The 14095-nt window shown below is 35.8% G+C and overlaps 1 protein-coding gene across 9 annotated transcripts in view; it reads left to right on the forward strand.

Moving 5' to 3' along the window:
• NRXN3 (neurexin 3) overlaps positions 1–14095 on the forward strand; it is a 2038283-nt gene that overhangs the window by 1418173 nt on the left and 606015 nt on the right. The gene's annotated exons all lie outside the window — the stretch shown is intronic.

Below are 14095 nucleotides of genomic sequence, written 5' to 3' on the forward strand. Positions count from 1 at the left end.
ATTTATGTCTTTCATCTTTAGTCATTTTAAATTCTTTCTGTGAAATGCCTAATGTTTCCAGTGCCTCTAAGCTCTCCTTGTTGTTATTATTGTTCAGTCATTTTTCAGTCACACCTAAATCTTCATGACCCTATTTGGGGTTTTCTTGGCAAAGAAACTGGAGTGCTTTGCTATTTTTCTTTCCTAATTCATTTTACAGACAAGGAAACTGAGGTAAACAGGGTTAAGTGACTTGCCCAGAGTCACACAGCTAGTTTCTAAGGCTAGCTTTGAACCCACAAAGATAGGTCTTTCTGACTCTAAGCCTACTTCTCTACCCACAGCGCCACTTAACTGTCTCATATTCTCTTTAGGCAATTGCATGTTACAATGCATAGAATCCTGGGCTCAAGTCTTGCAGACTTGAGTTCAAATATGACCTACATACTGAGTAGCTGTGTGATCCTGGCAAAGCTGTTCATCTCGGCTTGCCTCAATTTCCTTAACTATTAAAGGGGGATAATAATAGCACCTACCTTTCATGGCTATTTAAGAATTGAATGTGATAAAACTTGTAATATAGTCTTGACACAGGTAGGCATTAAATAATTGCTTATTCCCTTCTTCCCTTATTACCTGCTTTATCTCCATCTATCTTTCCCCAGGATATTCTCCACTGTAGTGGAAGAAGCCCTGGATTTAGGGTTTCTAGTTGTTATTCAATTGTGTGCAACTCTTCATGACCCCATTTTGGGTTTTCTTGGCAAAGATACTGGAGTGGTTTGCCATGTCCTTCTAGCTTTATGAGATGGGCTCTATAGTATTATTTTCTGGAGCTCATAGGTAATGTATCATAAAGTGCTCTGCAAACTGTGAAATACTATAGAATTGGAAGGTAGAACAATGATTAACCAATACTTTTACACCCAGGCCTAACACTTAAGAATATTACATTATGTAAAGAAGCAGAATGATGTAATGGGAGAAGCGTAAGATTTAGATTGAGAAGACATGAGTTAAAGTCTCACCTCTATTGCTTCATTAGCTGTGTGATGTTAGGTTTATGACTTCTCTTTCTTCTTCAATTTGCTTATCTCTGAAAAAAGGACATTGACCTCATTATATGATTTCTCATGTTCCTTTAATCTTTAACATTCATGTCATTCCTTTCTCTAGCTAGTCACTAGTCTTCATAACACTAGTCTTCAGGTACAGACCACCAATTACTTTTCTTCTCATCTGGGTAAATGAGTCCAATTAAATCTTGTCTTGTTGAGAATATTAGGGAATGAAAACCAAAGTTTCAGTTTTCTCTCTGTCACTCTCCCCTTCCCCATCCATCCATCCATCTATCTATCTATCTATCTATCTATCTATCTATCTATCTATCTATCTATCTATCTATCTATCTATCTATCTATGTCTGTCTGTCTATTCATCCACTCATCCATCTATCCATCTATCTATCTATCTATCTATCTATCTATCTATCTATCTATCTACTCTACTCTACTCATCCATCCATCCATCCATCCATCCATCCATCTATCTATCCATCTATCTATCTATCTATCTATCTATCTATCTATCTACTCTACTCTACTCTACTCATCCATCCATCCATCTGTCTGTCTGTCTGTCTGTCTGACTGTCTAGAATCTTGATCTCTCTATTGATCTTTCTATCAGTTATACATATTTATTGATCTCTATATATATCAATATCTATCTATCTGTCTATCTATCTATATCTCTCTCTGTCTCTTGTCTCTCTCTCACACATTCTATCTATATATCCACTATCTATAATCCATGTGCCCATCTAGCTTTAATTTCTATAATCTATTTGTTTCTCTTACATTTAAACAAATATACATTTATGGAGTTTTATCTGATTTGAAGCCTAATGGAAACATTAAATTTACAAAGCGCACCTATTCACTTCATAGACTAGAGTGAATTCTTTCTGAAAAGCATAATGGCATGTGAATGAACTATGATTAGAATGTGCATCATAAATGGAGAAGAGCCTCATTTGGCTAGCAAAGTGCATGATCCTTTTGGGAAAACACAGTCATATTTAGTGATCTAATCTGGTATCACATTAAAGGTACACCGAAACCAATTTTTTATTCTGCATAGAAATATCCAATTAGTGCTTTCGTGGGGAATATGAAAGAAGCACAAGCCCTAACCAAAGTTGTAAGACTTTTGGAAAAAACTTGGACTAGAATCCTGAATTTTTTCCTATAATCTACTTTTAGGATCAATGAGCATACTAATTTAGAATATTTTTTAAAGTTCTTAAAATTTCTTTTCACATTATACTTTTCAATGCCAATATAATTTCAATAATAATTTCTGACATTTTGTGATCCATGTTCTCTCCCTCCCTCTCACTCCTCTCCCTTGCCCAATATGGCAGGTAATATGATTTAGTTTGTACATGCTTTATTAAACAATATATATTTCCATGTTCATCATGTTGTAAAAGAAGATATATCACTTATACTAGTGAAAAATTCAAAGAGAAAATAAAGTGAAGAATGGAGTGCTTCAATCTACATTCAGACTTCATGACTTCCTTCTGTAGCAGTGGATAGACTAGGATATCTTTTTAAAAATTAATTAAATTGGGGGCAGCTGGGTAGCTCAGTGGATTGAGAGCCAGACCTAGAGATGGGAGGTCCTAGGTTCAAATCTGGTCTCAGACACTTCCTAGCTGTGTGACCCTGGGCAAGTAACTTGACCCCCATTGCCTACCCTTACCACTCTTCTGCCTTGGAGCCAATACACAGTATTGACTCCAAGACAGAAGGTAAGGGTTTAAAAAAAAAATAATTAAATTAGTTTTTCACATTTAAATACCCAATTAACCTCATCCCTTCCTCTATTAAAGAGGGAATCATTTGATAAAAAGATATATATGTATATATAAAACTGTCTTACTTATTTCTGTTTATCAGTTCTTTCTCTGGAAGTAGACATACGCAAGTCACTCTTCAAACAATATTTCTGTTGCTGTATGTAACTTTTTCTTGATTCTTCTCATTTCACTCTTCATAATTTCATGTAGGTCTTTCCATATTATTCCAAAATTAACCTGTTTGTCATTCCTTAAAGCATAGTTATATTCCATCTTAATCATATGCCAGCAGTTTTGGCCATTTCCAATTTTGGGGAAGTCCATTTTCCAATTTTTTACCACCACAAAGAGAGCTTCTTTTCTATTTACCTTGATCATATAAGGAAATAAACCTAATAGTGGTATTGTCAGGTTAAAGGATATACATTTTTAATAACTCTTTGAGCATAATTTCAGCTTGATTTCCAAGATGGTTGGATCAGTTCACAGTTCCACCAACAGTGTATTAATATCCCCATTTTTCCACATCTCCTTCACATTTGTCATTTTGCCCTCTTTTCCTTTTAGCCATTCTGATAGGTGTGAGATAACTCAGAACTGTTTTGATATGGATTTCTCTAATCAATATTGACTTGCAGTATTTTTCTCATACTTTTATATAGTTTTGATTTCTTCATTCAAAAGTAGTTTGTTCATATTTTGGACCATTTATCAATTGGAAAATGACTCATGCATTTATATATTTGACAAAGTTTTCTGCATATTATAGATATGAGGCCTCTCTCTAAGAAATTATAAATTTTCCCCTTTTCTTTTAATCTTGGCTACATTAGTTTTATTTGTACAAAAATTTCAATAGAATATATTTTTAATAATAATAATAGCTAACAATAATAAAATGTTTTAAGGTTTATAAAGATCTTTATATATTTTATCTCATTTTGTATTAAATTATCTCAATCCCACCCTAGGAGATGAATTTATTATTATCCCTATTTTACAGATGAGGAAACTGAGACATGCAGTGGTTAAATGACCCGCCCAGGAGGAAAAAGCTAATAAGTATATTAGATGGTATTTGAACTCAGGTCTTCCTACCTCCAAGTCCAGTGCTCTACCCATTTTGCTGTTCAGCTATTTCAATATACTTCTAATAAATATGTATATCCATAATCTTGTTATGTACACCAGGATAGAATAGCATTTAAAATATTTGTCCCCTACATTGACACCCAAATGTTTGTATGTGTATACATATTATAATATCAATATATATGTGTATAAATGTACAGAGAATACAAAAGTAGTGAAGAATGTGACTTGACTGAGGGCAGGGATAATTTTTCCTTCTTTTCTTTTTTAAAGTCAGGATGCCACACCATGCCTCCTCCATAATGGATAATTGATAGATGCTGTTTGAATGAATGAGAAGTAAGAGAGAGTGTGACATATGAGTGAAAAAGCACAATATTTGTGCTACTTCTTACATTTATGTAATAATGGCCAAGTCATTTTACCCCTTTGGCCTCAGTCTTCTCATCTATAAAATGGAAGGTTTAAGTTAGATAATGTCAAAGATTAAGTCAGGGATCATTATCATGGGGGTCTATGAACTTAAATTCTGACAACTGTATTTGGATATAATCGGATTCTTTTGCAATCCTACAGATTTTATTTTATTCACTTAAGAACATTATTTTGAGAAAGAGTCCATAGACTTTAGCATACTCCAGAGGAGTCAGTGGTATAAAAAAAGGTTAGGAAACCTTGCTATGAAAGGATTCCACTTATTTCATATGAAATCACTTTGTCCTTTGACAGTGACCATAGACCACACCTTAAAGGCTCCTTAAAGACAGCATTTGAGTTGTCACTTTTGTCATCATCACATTCTGTGTTTTTTTCGATCTCATAACTCTTACATGAACTGTCGAATTGCACAGAATCATCTGCCACTGGCTCTACGTAGCCTATAAGCAGATGCAGTTGTCTCTTGATCAAAAATTTTGGATTATACAAGGTGATGTTTTTAGTCCCAGGCTGGCTCCCGGGCTGTTTCTCCATGCTGTCAGTCAGTGTGTACTCAGAAAAGGCAACCTGATTTTAATATTAGCTGGAGCACAATGCAATTAGGAATGAAAATCTATTGGGGGAAAAATATAATGTATTTCAATTATAAAGAATTTTTGTTTTCTTTGCTGTTTTGGATCACCTACTTCTTTCTTAGCACAGATAATTGAGCATGGGCTGTGTGAGTTAATTCTTTCTCCCCCCTCCCCAATTCTGTGGTGTCCATTAACATCTCTGCCCTTGCCAGAGGCAAAGAGACCTTGGGTTGACTCAGTATTGGATATGAGAAGCTGACTTGAGTTCCTTAGGACTGTGAATCTGACAGGTCTCATCAACACCCAAATTATTATCAGCAAAATCTCAAATCCTCTATTGACCAGTCAGGTGCTTTGACTGAATTCTGAATAAGATTTGTGCACAGAAGGAGAAATGCCTATATTATTCATAATGTATTTGTTATTATTGCTAGGTTTGCTTGTACCTCACAGTTCAAGAAATACCATCTAAGTATGCATTATTGCCCTCATTACATAAAATGCTAGTGGAAAACACTCTATCAATTCCAATTATGTGGTAGGAAAAAAATAGAAAACTCTGAATGATAAGCAACCCCCGAATATTTGGCTAGGCTAGTTATAGCTGCTGAACAATGTGTGATTGTACAAAATGTGGCAAAATGATAAAAATAAACTGAAGATTTGTTAAAGAAATGAAAACATGACAGTAAAAGATGCTGGAAAGCTATTTAGCTTTCTACATTACTTCTTCATCATTTGATTATTTTACTGTTTCATTTCTATTTACATACCCAGTTGATTCTTTTGCATCTGGGTTTTGCACAATTCTTTCAATAATGCACGGTTCAGTGACTATAATTACAGGATTGTTAAAGTTCACATTTTACTATTCATCTTGTTATCTCTAGTAATGGAAGGTTGGAATAAATGCACATAATTACACGGTTGGTCCTAAATTATTTTTATATTGCACTTGCCAGGATACACTTGAAAAGCAACATTTATTCCCTAAGATTTATTTTTTTGTAGTGGTGTTTCTAGCAAAATAAAAGTAATAAATAAGTAAGTGGACTACTCTCATGAGCTTACAATCTGCACTTTATTTCAAATAATTCCCTACCTCTTCTCCCACCTTAAGTTCTTGGAGCCATGGATCCTATAGATATAAGTAGTGAGTGTGATAGGCTCCTAACATAAGAATTTTCTAGACCAGGCATCTATTCATTCATTTTATCTCTTTAATGATCTACTTGGAAGGTGTGGACAGGAAAGAGCTCATCTAAGCCATGAGGGTCCCCTATTAAACACTTCCTGGTTTTGTTTAGACTTGTACAATTAAAATGGCTTCATAGGTACTTGACTATCATTTTAAGCCATTCAATCTAAAAGAATGGAAAGAGAATCAGAGGATATGGGTTCAAATACATTTCTACCCCTCAAATATCCATATGACCTTGAGCAAGTCATTTAACTACATTTTTGACCTTTATTTCCTAAACTGAAAAATTAATGGTTTGTATTATGTGACCTCAAGCATCTCTTCCAGATCTAAATCTTTGATCTGATGATCAGAGCTACTGACATGGCTCAGAAGTTCCATCTTGAAAGACCACAATTGGTTAGTTGCCTAAAAAGTTAGAACTGGAGATGGTTCTGAAATGATCTTCTTTCACTTTATTTGAAGACAATCAATGGACCAATGTTCACATAAAGAGTTTTTGAATTTCTATGATCTCTGTTAGAAACTGAAGAGATGAAAGCTAGCAGTGTGGATACAAGAAAAATAAGAGGAATCTTCATGCTTTAACAATCCTGCATCCTTTTTATATGCTTTATTGAGAAGCAACAGGGTATAATAAAAAAAGTCATTAAACCAGAAGTTAGGAGTCAGGGGTTCTAGACCTAATTGTGTAGATCACTAGGAGTTAGGAATCAGGAGTTCTAGATGTATATTATCAGGTTACTGGGAATTAGGAATCAGGAGTTCTAGATGTATATTATCAGGTTACTGGGAATTAGGAATCAGGAGTTCTAGATCTATGTTATCAGGTCACTGGAAGTTAGGAGTTAGGGGTTCTAGACCTAATTATGTTAATAGATCAGTTCAACCTTGGGAAAAATCACTTTACCTCTCTGGTCCAGTTCCCCTATTTGAAAAATGAGGTCCCTCTCACTTTTAATGTTCTTTCATCATATAATTTTTTATGATTAGAAAGCGAAGGAGATAAGTAATTATTAAGTACCTATTATGTGCCAGGTGTTGAGCTAAGCACTTTACAAATATTATCACATTTGATCCTCACAACAACACTGTGAAGTAGATGCTTTTATTGTCCCTCTTTTACAGATGAGGAAACTGATTTCCCAGGATCATCCAGTTAGTAAGTGTCTAGAGGGTGAATTTGAACTCCAGTCTTCCTGACTCCATGCCCAGAGCTCTATCACTGGGCCACCTAGAGCCTTTATTTTACAAGTAGCATTCAAAGTACTACATGCATATTGGTTTGTATATCTATGTTGATTTTAAGAGCATCTTTATTTAGGATGTCAGACAATACATAGTCAATAGACATTTATCAAGTACCTGGAATGAGTCAAGCATTGTGCTTGTCATTGGCAGTACAAAGAAAGTCAAAAGATTATCTTTGCTCTCAAGGAGCTCACAGTCTGTGTATGAATGTTATTTAAATTTCACCTGTTTTTATTCCTCATCTTTTACAGGAAATAGTCAGTGAAATTTAATGGGTGCATTAATAATAATGTACTCTCTTAGAAGGAATAGGTCTATGATCGCCTCAAGAACATCACTTTTAGAAATAGAGTCGTAACTACACAATTTGGAGGGAAGGAGCAGAAAAGAGAGGGAGTATGTTTTTAATACAGAATATTGTTTTTGTTGCATCAAGGAAGTAATTAGTGAGTCTAGGACTACTACACTGTAATTTGAATGAATATTGTACCCTGAAAAAATTAGGATTAGACATTCATATATAGCCTTGTTTTGCCACTAAAGTCAAATCCTCCAGTAAGCTACCACCTGATCCTCTATGGCCATGCATGAAATTCACCTTTCCAAGTCATATTTTTCACTCTATTCTTCCCTACCAATATATTTAGCAAAATAAGCAAGCCAAAAAAAATGGGATTTTAAAATGCAAATTATATAGACCTGTCATCATTGCTTAACCATTAAATTTAGTATTCTGAAGCATAAGCCCTCAGAATTATTTATAATTTCTAACATTCAAATTGAGGGAAAACATTACTGAACATTAGAATAAATAAAAATGAAGGATTTTTAAAAAAAATAAGTAAAATATACTGCTACTCCTACAAGCAATTTGATTTTGAAGTCAGAGGACTTATAACCAAATTCCAGCTCTGACCTTTTAAGCAGAGTTAACCAGGTGGTCATTTAACCACCCTAAATATCAGTTTTTCATCTCTAAAAAAAGGACACAGCTTTTTTTTTTAAATTGTTGTTCAGTTGTTTCAACTCTTTGTGATCCCATTTGGTGGTTTCCTTGGCAAAGATACTGGAGTGGCTTGCCATTTCCTTCTCTAGCTCATTTTACAGATAAGGAAATTGAGGGAAATGTTTTATGGGTTAAATGACTTACTCAGAGTCACAGAGCTAATAAATGTCAGGCTGAATTTGAACTTAGGTTTTCCTGATTTCAGGCCCAACACTCAATCCCCTGTACCACTTAGTTATCCTGGGGATTGGGCTAGATATCCTTTAAGGTCCCATCAATCTCGACTCTAAATCTCTGATCCTAAAATCAGTCCTCTGCAACTTGTTTCTTTCCTAGTCTGACACACAACATATCCCATCTGCATCATGCAAATCTCAAACAAATGAACCTTGGACTTACACAATTGGATTCCTTCATAAAGAGATATGCAGCATAATCCCTTTCCCTGAAGCCTTCAAGCTCCAATTAATTGATGCTGTAATGCTGGCTGCAGCTAGGATTCACCAAGTAGTACAGGAAGAAATCAATGAGAAACAAGAAAAGTTGATAATGATTAATTCTTACATTAATGCAGAGTCTTGCTTTAGAGAATGAAGTATTTGCAAAGCTGATGATATCTCAGGTGAAACTGATTGCTGTTTCCTAGCTCCATGAAGATGGGAACCATCAATCATGGTCTGGGGCACCCTGGCAAAGGCTCCAACTTCCTTTACTGTTGGTTGGCTCAAATCTTTAGAGTTTTCTTTCAAGGGTCTATTTAATACAGTCTCTATATTAGGTAAGTACTTTTTAAGCCTGATATCCCTCAAAGGTTTAGGCTTGTTTCATGTTTGATAGATGTAAAATTATGGGTCGATTGGAAGTTCATTTTGAATGTGATAGTGTCCAACTAGATTTCCATTAAGAAAGATGGGAATGATAAATCAACAGGCACATAGTAAATGCCTGCTCTGTACCAGCCACTGGAGATACAAAAGGGCACAAAAGATCTATCAGGCAAAACAATATAAGTATTTAAGCAAAATATATACAAATAATTATTTTTGAGAAGGTACTAGCAGCTAGTGAGATCCAGGAGATCAGGAAAGGCTTGATGTAGCCAGTGGCAGTTGAGCTGAAAGATAAAAGGAGACAAGCTTTCTTAAAAGCAGAGAAGAGGAGGGCATGTAGTCCAGTCTTGGGTGACTGGTTATGGAGATGGAAAAGGAAATGTAAGGAACAGAAAGAAAGCATTTGGGGTGCTACCATAGAGCTTAGGAAGGGGAGGAATATACTCTTGTCCATCACATTGATATTTCTAATTAGGAGTATCTGGGATGTAACTTTTAAAGGTAATTATTTTAAATTAGCAACACAGAATTGGTCAAATGGTTTTAATGAATTACAACCTCCAAGTGGAAAATAGTGATGTGTTGAATCAATCAGTAAGAATTTATTGTCACTAGATAGATGTTTATTTTTTTCAGTTATCACTCCTCTGTATAACAGGGAGCATATGAGGTTTAAAACATGATCCCTGCCTTTGGTGAGCTTATAGTTTAGTTTGGAAGACAGATCTAATATATAATAAAGCAATTAGATTCTTCTGTGTTTTAAGGTTCCTGTCTGAAGCACCCACATAGCAGGCCTTTTAATCAATAAATTCTATATAGACTGCATTCCCCTTAATTAGATGTGCAGTGGCACTCTGAATGAACCTTAATTGGGAGATAATCTTGGCTAGGGAAAGCAGGAAGACTAATGATGACCAGAGCCTGTGCTCTTACTTACCCACTCATTAACTTCCTTGGGTTCACTCAACATTTCTTTCCACTTTACTCTTTTTAAAAGCTCTTCTTCATACAACTGCTTTCCAGAATGACTTTCCAAGTGAAATACTAATGGTATATGTGCTATATTCCTTGAACATACTCAATAAATGCCTGTTTAAATAAATGGCTGTGAAGATGAAAAAAGAAAAGGACAAAAAGGAATCACAATTAAAGACAGAAAAATAAAGCAGAGTTGGTAGAACTTGTTAGTCTCTGAAAAGTGGCAGCAGCTTTCTTATTCCATCCTGTTGACTCAGTTTCAGTAGGGTAAATTCTATTATTCTTAACAGAAGACAATAAAACTTAACAATAATAATAATGCTGATTTTTGTTGTTCAGTCTTTTTTTTTGGTGGTGACTGACTTCATGACTTCATTGTTGGCAAAGATACTAGAGTAGTTTGTCATTTTCCTTCTCTAGCTTTTATTTTATTTTATTTTTTATAGATGAAGAAATAGAGATAAACCAGGTTAAGTGATTTGTCCAAGGTTACCCAGTTAGTAAATGTCCAAGGCTGGATTTGAACTCAGTAAATCTTCTTGGCTGCAGGAGTGGCATTCTGCTCTGTGCCACTTAGTTCCCATTAATAATGATAGTAATAACAATAATAATAAATAATTTCTATAGTACTTTACTATAGTTCTTTAAATTTACATAGTACTTTGCTGTGAGATTTGTGTTATCCTTTGACCCTGACTGCAATCTCATGAGATAGGCTCTTTTATTATCTCCATTTGACCAATGAGGACGTCAAGATTGAGGGAAGTTAAATGCCCAATTATAGTAGATAACATTTATATACTGCTTACCAAGTCACTTAATCTCTGAGGAAACAGGTAAGGTAGTTCAGTGGATAGACCTCAGTCAGGAGTTCAAATCTAACTTCTGACACTTCCTAGCTCTATGACTGTAGGCAAGTCACTTAACCTCTTTTGGCTTCCTCTTGATTTTTTGGTCCCTGGAAATTTTGTTTCTGGTATCATGAAGCTAGATAAACTGAGAGCAGTGTGGTGTTTTGGACGGAGCTGTTAATACTCTGAACTATTAATGCTCAATTGGAAGCCTGAGCCCTGGGATCTGAATTTGAATCGCCTACTCTACCACTTTTGTTGAGTCTCTTAATCTGCCTGGGGTTCAATTTCCTCATCTGTAAATTGATGCGGTTTGGCCAGATAACTTTTAAGGTTCTTTCTAATTCTAGAACTCTAATTCCACATATTTCAGTGGGAAAAAATTGTCAAGTTGGAAAGAACATTGAACACAATCCGAAAGACCTAATGATCTCTAAATCTAATAATGCCTTTTAAAATATTGTTCTATACTCTTTCCTTCTTTCCAAACACAAAACCTTTGATGTGGCCCTTGACTCTTCTCTAAGGTGGTAAGGACCAATACTTTCATTACCAGTTTCTTCTATTTGGCACATTGAATTCCCAGGATTGGTTTTTTGTTTGTTTTTTCCCCAAAGTAGGAAGAGCAGAATAAGTAGCTGGGTAAAGGCTTTTTGTAAGCATTCTCAATAACTGACATATTGGATTTGGGATAATTTGTTTTTTGCTCACATTTACATCAGTGTAGGCCAGAGTGTGCAAAGAGACACACAGAGATCTGGCTGAATCCAAAAGCAATCATCAGGCCTGACCTCCAGGCCAGCCTTCCTGCTGAGTGCCAGATTAAAACTGAATGTCAGGCAAAATACCAGTGAGATCCTTCATCAACACTCTTGTGCAGATGCCAGGGCAACATCCAAGGATGTGTTTTGAAGAGAATGGGAATGGGGATATAAAACAAGAGGGCAGAGGGAAAGACTGGAAGCACATAAGTAGCAGAGCAAGTTAACAAGAGAACAAATACAGAAAATGAGTTCAAATATTTTTTCATGTTATGACTTTCATCTAGTATGACCCAATATTTGATGAATGGGTAATGAAATGAATAGCCGCAAAACCCTGATATGTGAATGACCACTTTAAGAAAGGCTTAAATGACTTGTCAAGCTTCCATATTGGTCATTTTAAGTTGAGTATTCTTTGGGAAACAATACAGAAACAAAAGCAATCGTTTCACACACAAAAAACCAAAGCAACATTTTTTTTGGTTCTTTTTCATATGATAGAAGTTTACTTTCTACCATTCCATCATTCAAACAATCAAATAAGTATTTTTATTAAGCTCTATTTTATGTCAGATACTGTGCCAGGAGCTATGTTACAAAGGTAAAATTGAAAAAATCCCTACCCTTAAATAGCTTAAATTACTCAATTACCTGGAAATTTCCCCACTTAGTAAACTCTTGAGACTTGGAGTTGCTTAAGGAGTTAAGAGAATTTAATCCTCTAACTTCTATTTCTTCTTGAATCTTCCCTTAAGTGACTACTTAGGAATATTCCTTCCTTCCTTCCTTCCTTTCTTCCTTCCTTCCTTCCTTCCTTCCTTCCTTCCTTCCTTCCTTCCTTCCTTCCTTCCTTCCTTCCTTCCTTCCTTCCTTCCTTCTTTCCTTTCTTCCTGCCTTTCCTTCTTCCTATCTATCTGTCAAATGAGTAGTATATTGACTCAAAAATTGGCCTTAATGCCCTAAATATTTGGATTTATATCTGGACTCTTACACATACTGATTGTGTGACACTAGGCAAGTCACTCAACCTCTCAATACATCAAACAACTTTCTAATATTATAAATTTCAGGGAAAGTGCTGACCTACATTAATAGAGTAAGTTTCCTCATCCTAGAGTTCTCCTTACAATGAAATTATACCATTTAAATAACAGATCCTGGTCTTCTCTTTAATCAAGAGAGTAAACAATCTCACAATGCCTTCATTTATGAAATGGTGATATAATAATTTTAATATCTGTGTCGCAGGTTTTTTATGAGACTCAAATGAGATAATCTTTGCAAAGTGATTTACAAACCTCAAAAATGTTGTACAAATGCTAGCGATTATTATCATGTAGTCTTTAGAGATAGAGAACGCTTGAATTTACTCAGTACATATGGTAGCAGTAGCCGATTCATTGATTTTAGAGCATGCTGTCATTTGCATTTTGTGTGTGTGTAAGACCTTTCATGCATTGAACAGGTTGTTTGTTGCAAGTCAGTTTTGCAGGCAGGATTCTCTTGTGAGGTCAGGATTCCTGGGGTTTGGCCCATGTCAATGTGACAGCCACTTCCACAATAACAGCCCAGGTGCACTGCGCAGAACCAGCCCTCTTGCTGCACAGTGGATGCCTCTTGCCTGAATCTAAAAGGCCTTGCCTGTAGTGCTTGAATGCACCTGACAGTGTTTCAGAGCTCTGACTGCAGGATTAGAGCTTAATAGTCAAGCAGTGTCATATTTTAAAATGCCACTGATGTCAGCTCTGGCATTAACCATTTTCTTTTTTATGAAATTGGATGAATTTAGTGCTCATGAAAGTGAGAAATTGACATGATGAGGCTCAGGTAGGAATAGGTTAGGTGACTTCCATCATCTGGGACTCATTCTCTATTCTCCTTCCATTATAAATAAATAAATAAACAGAGTTTTCACTTTCTACCAAGTCTCCATCTTCCTCCCAAGGCTCTCTATGCTGGGGTGTTCTGAGAAGACTAGCACCTCTGGCGTGAGGACTTGCTGAGGCTTTTTCTGGGTTGCTCCCCCCTCCTTTGGTGTGTACCTTCCACCCAACTCTCACCCATGGCTCCAAGAAGCTGTAGCATGTAAAGTGGCTGCACTCCAGTAGAACCATCATGGCAGACAGGCTCAAATCCATTGGTGAGTTGGGGGGTTGGGGAGGTCTATCTCAAACAGGTGAAGACTTCCCTGGTGAAAGAGGCAGATGAGAACAATTTGTTCCAGTGGCCAAGAAGGTGACTAGAGTAGGCACTGTGTAGTGC

This window comes from Gracilinanus agilis, chromosome 2, assembly GCF_016433145.1.
Source record: "Gracilinanus agilis isolate LMUSP501 chromosome 2, AgileGrace, whole genome shotgun sequence".
Taxonomy (NCBI): domain Eukaryota; kingdom Metazoa; phylum Chordata; class Mammalia; order Didelphimorphia; family Didelphidae; genus Gracilinanus; species Gracilinanus agilis.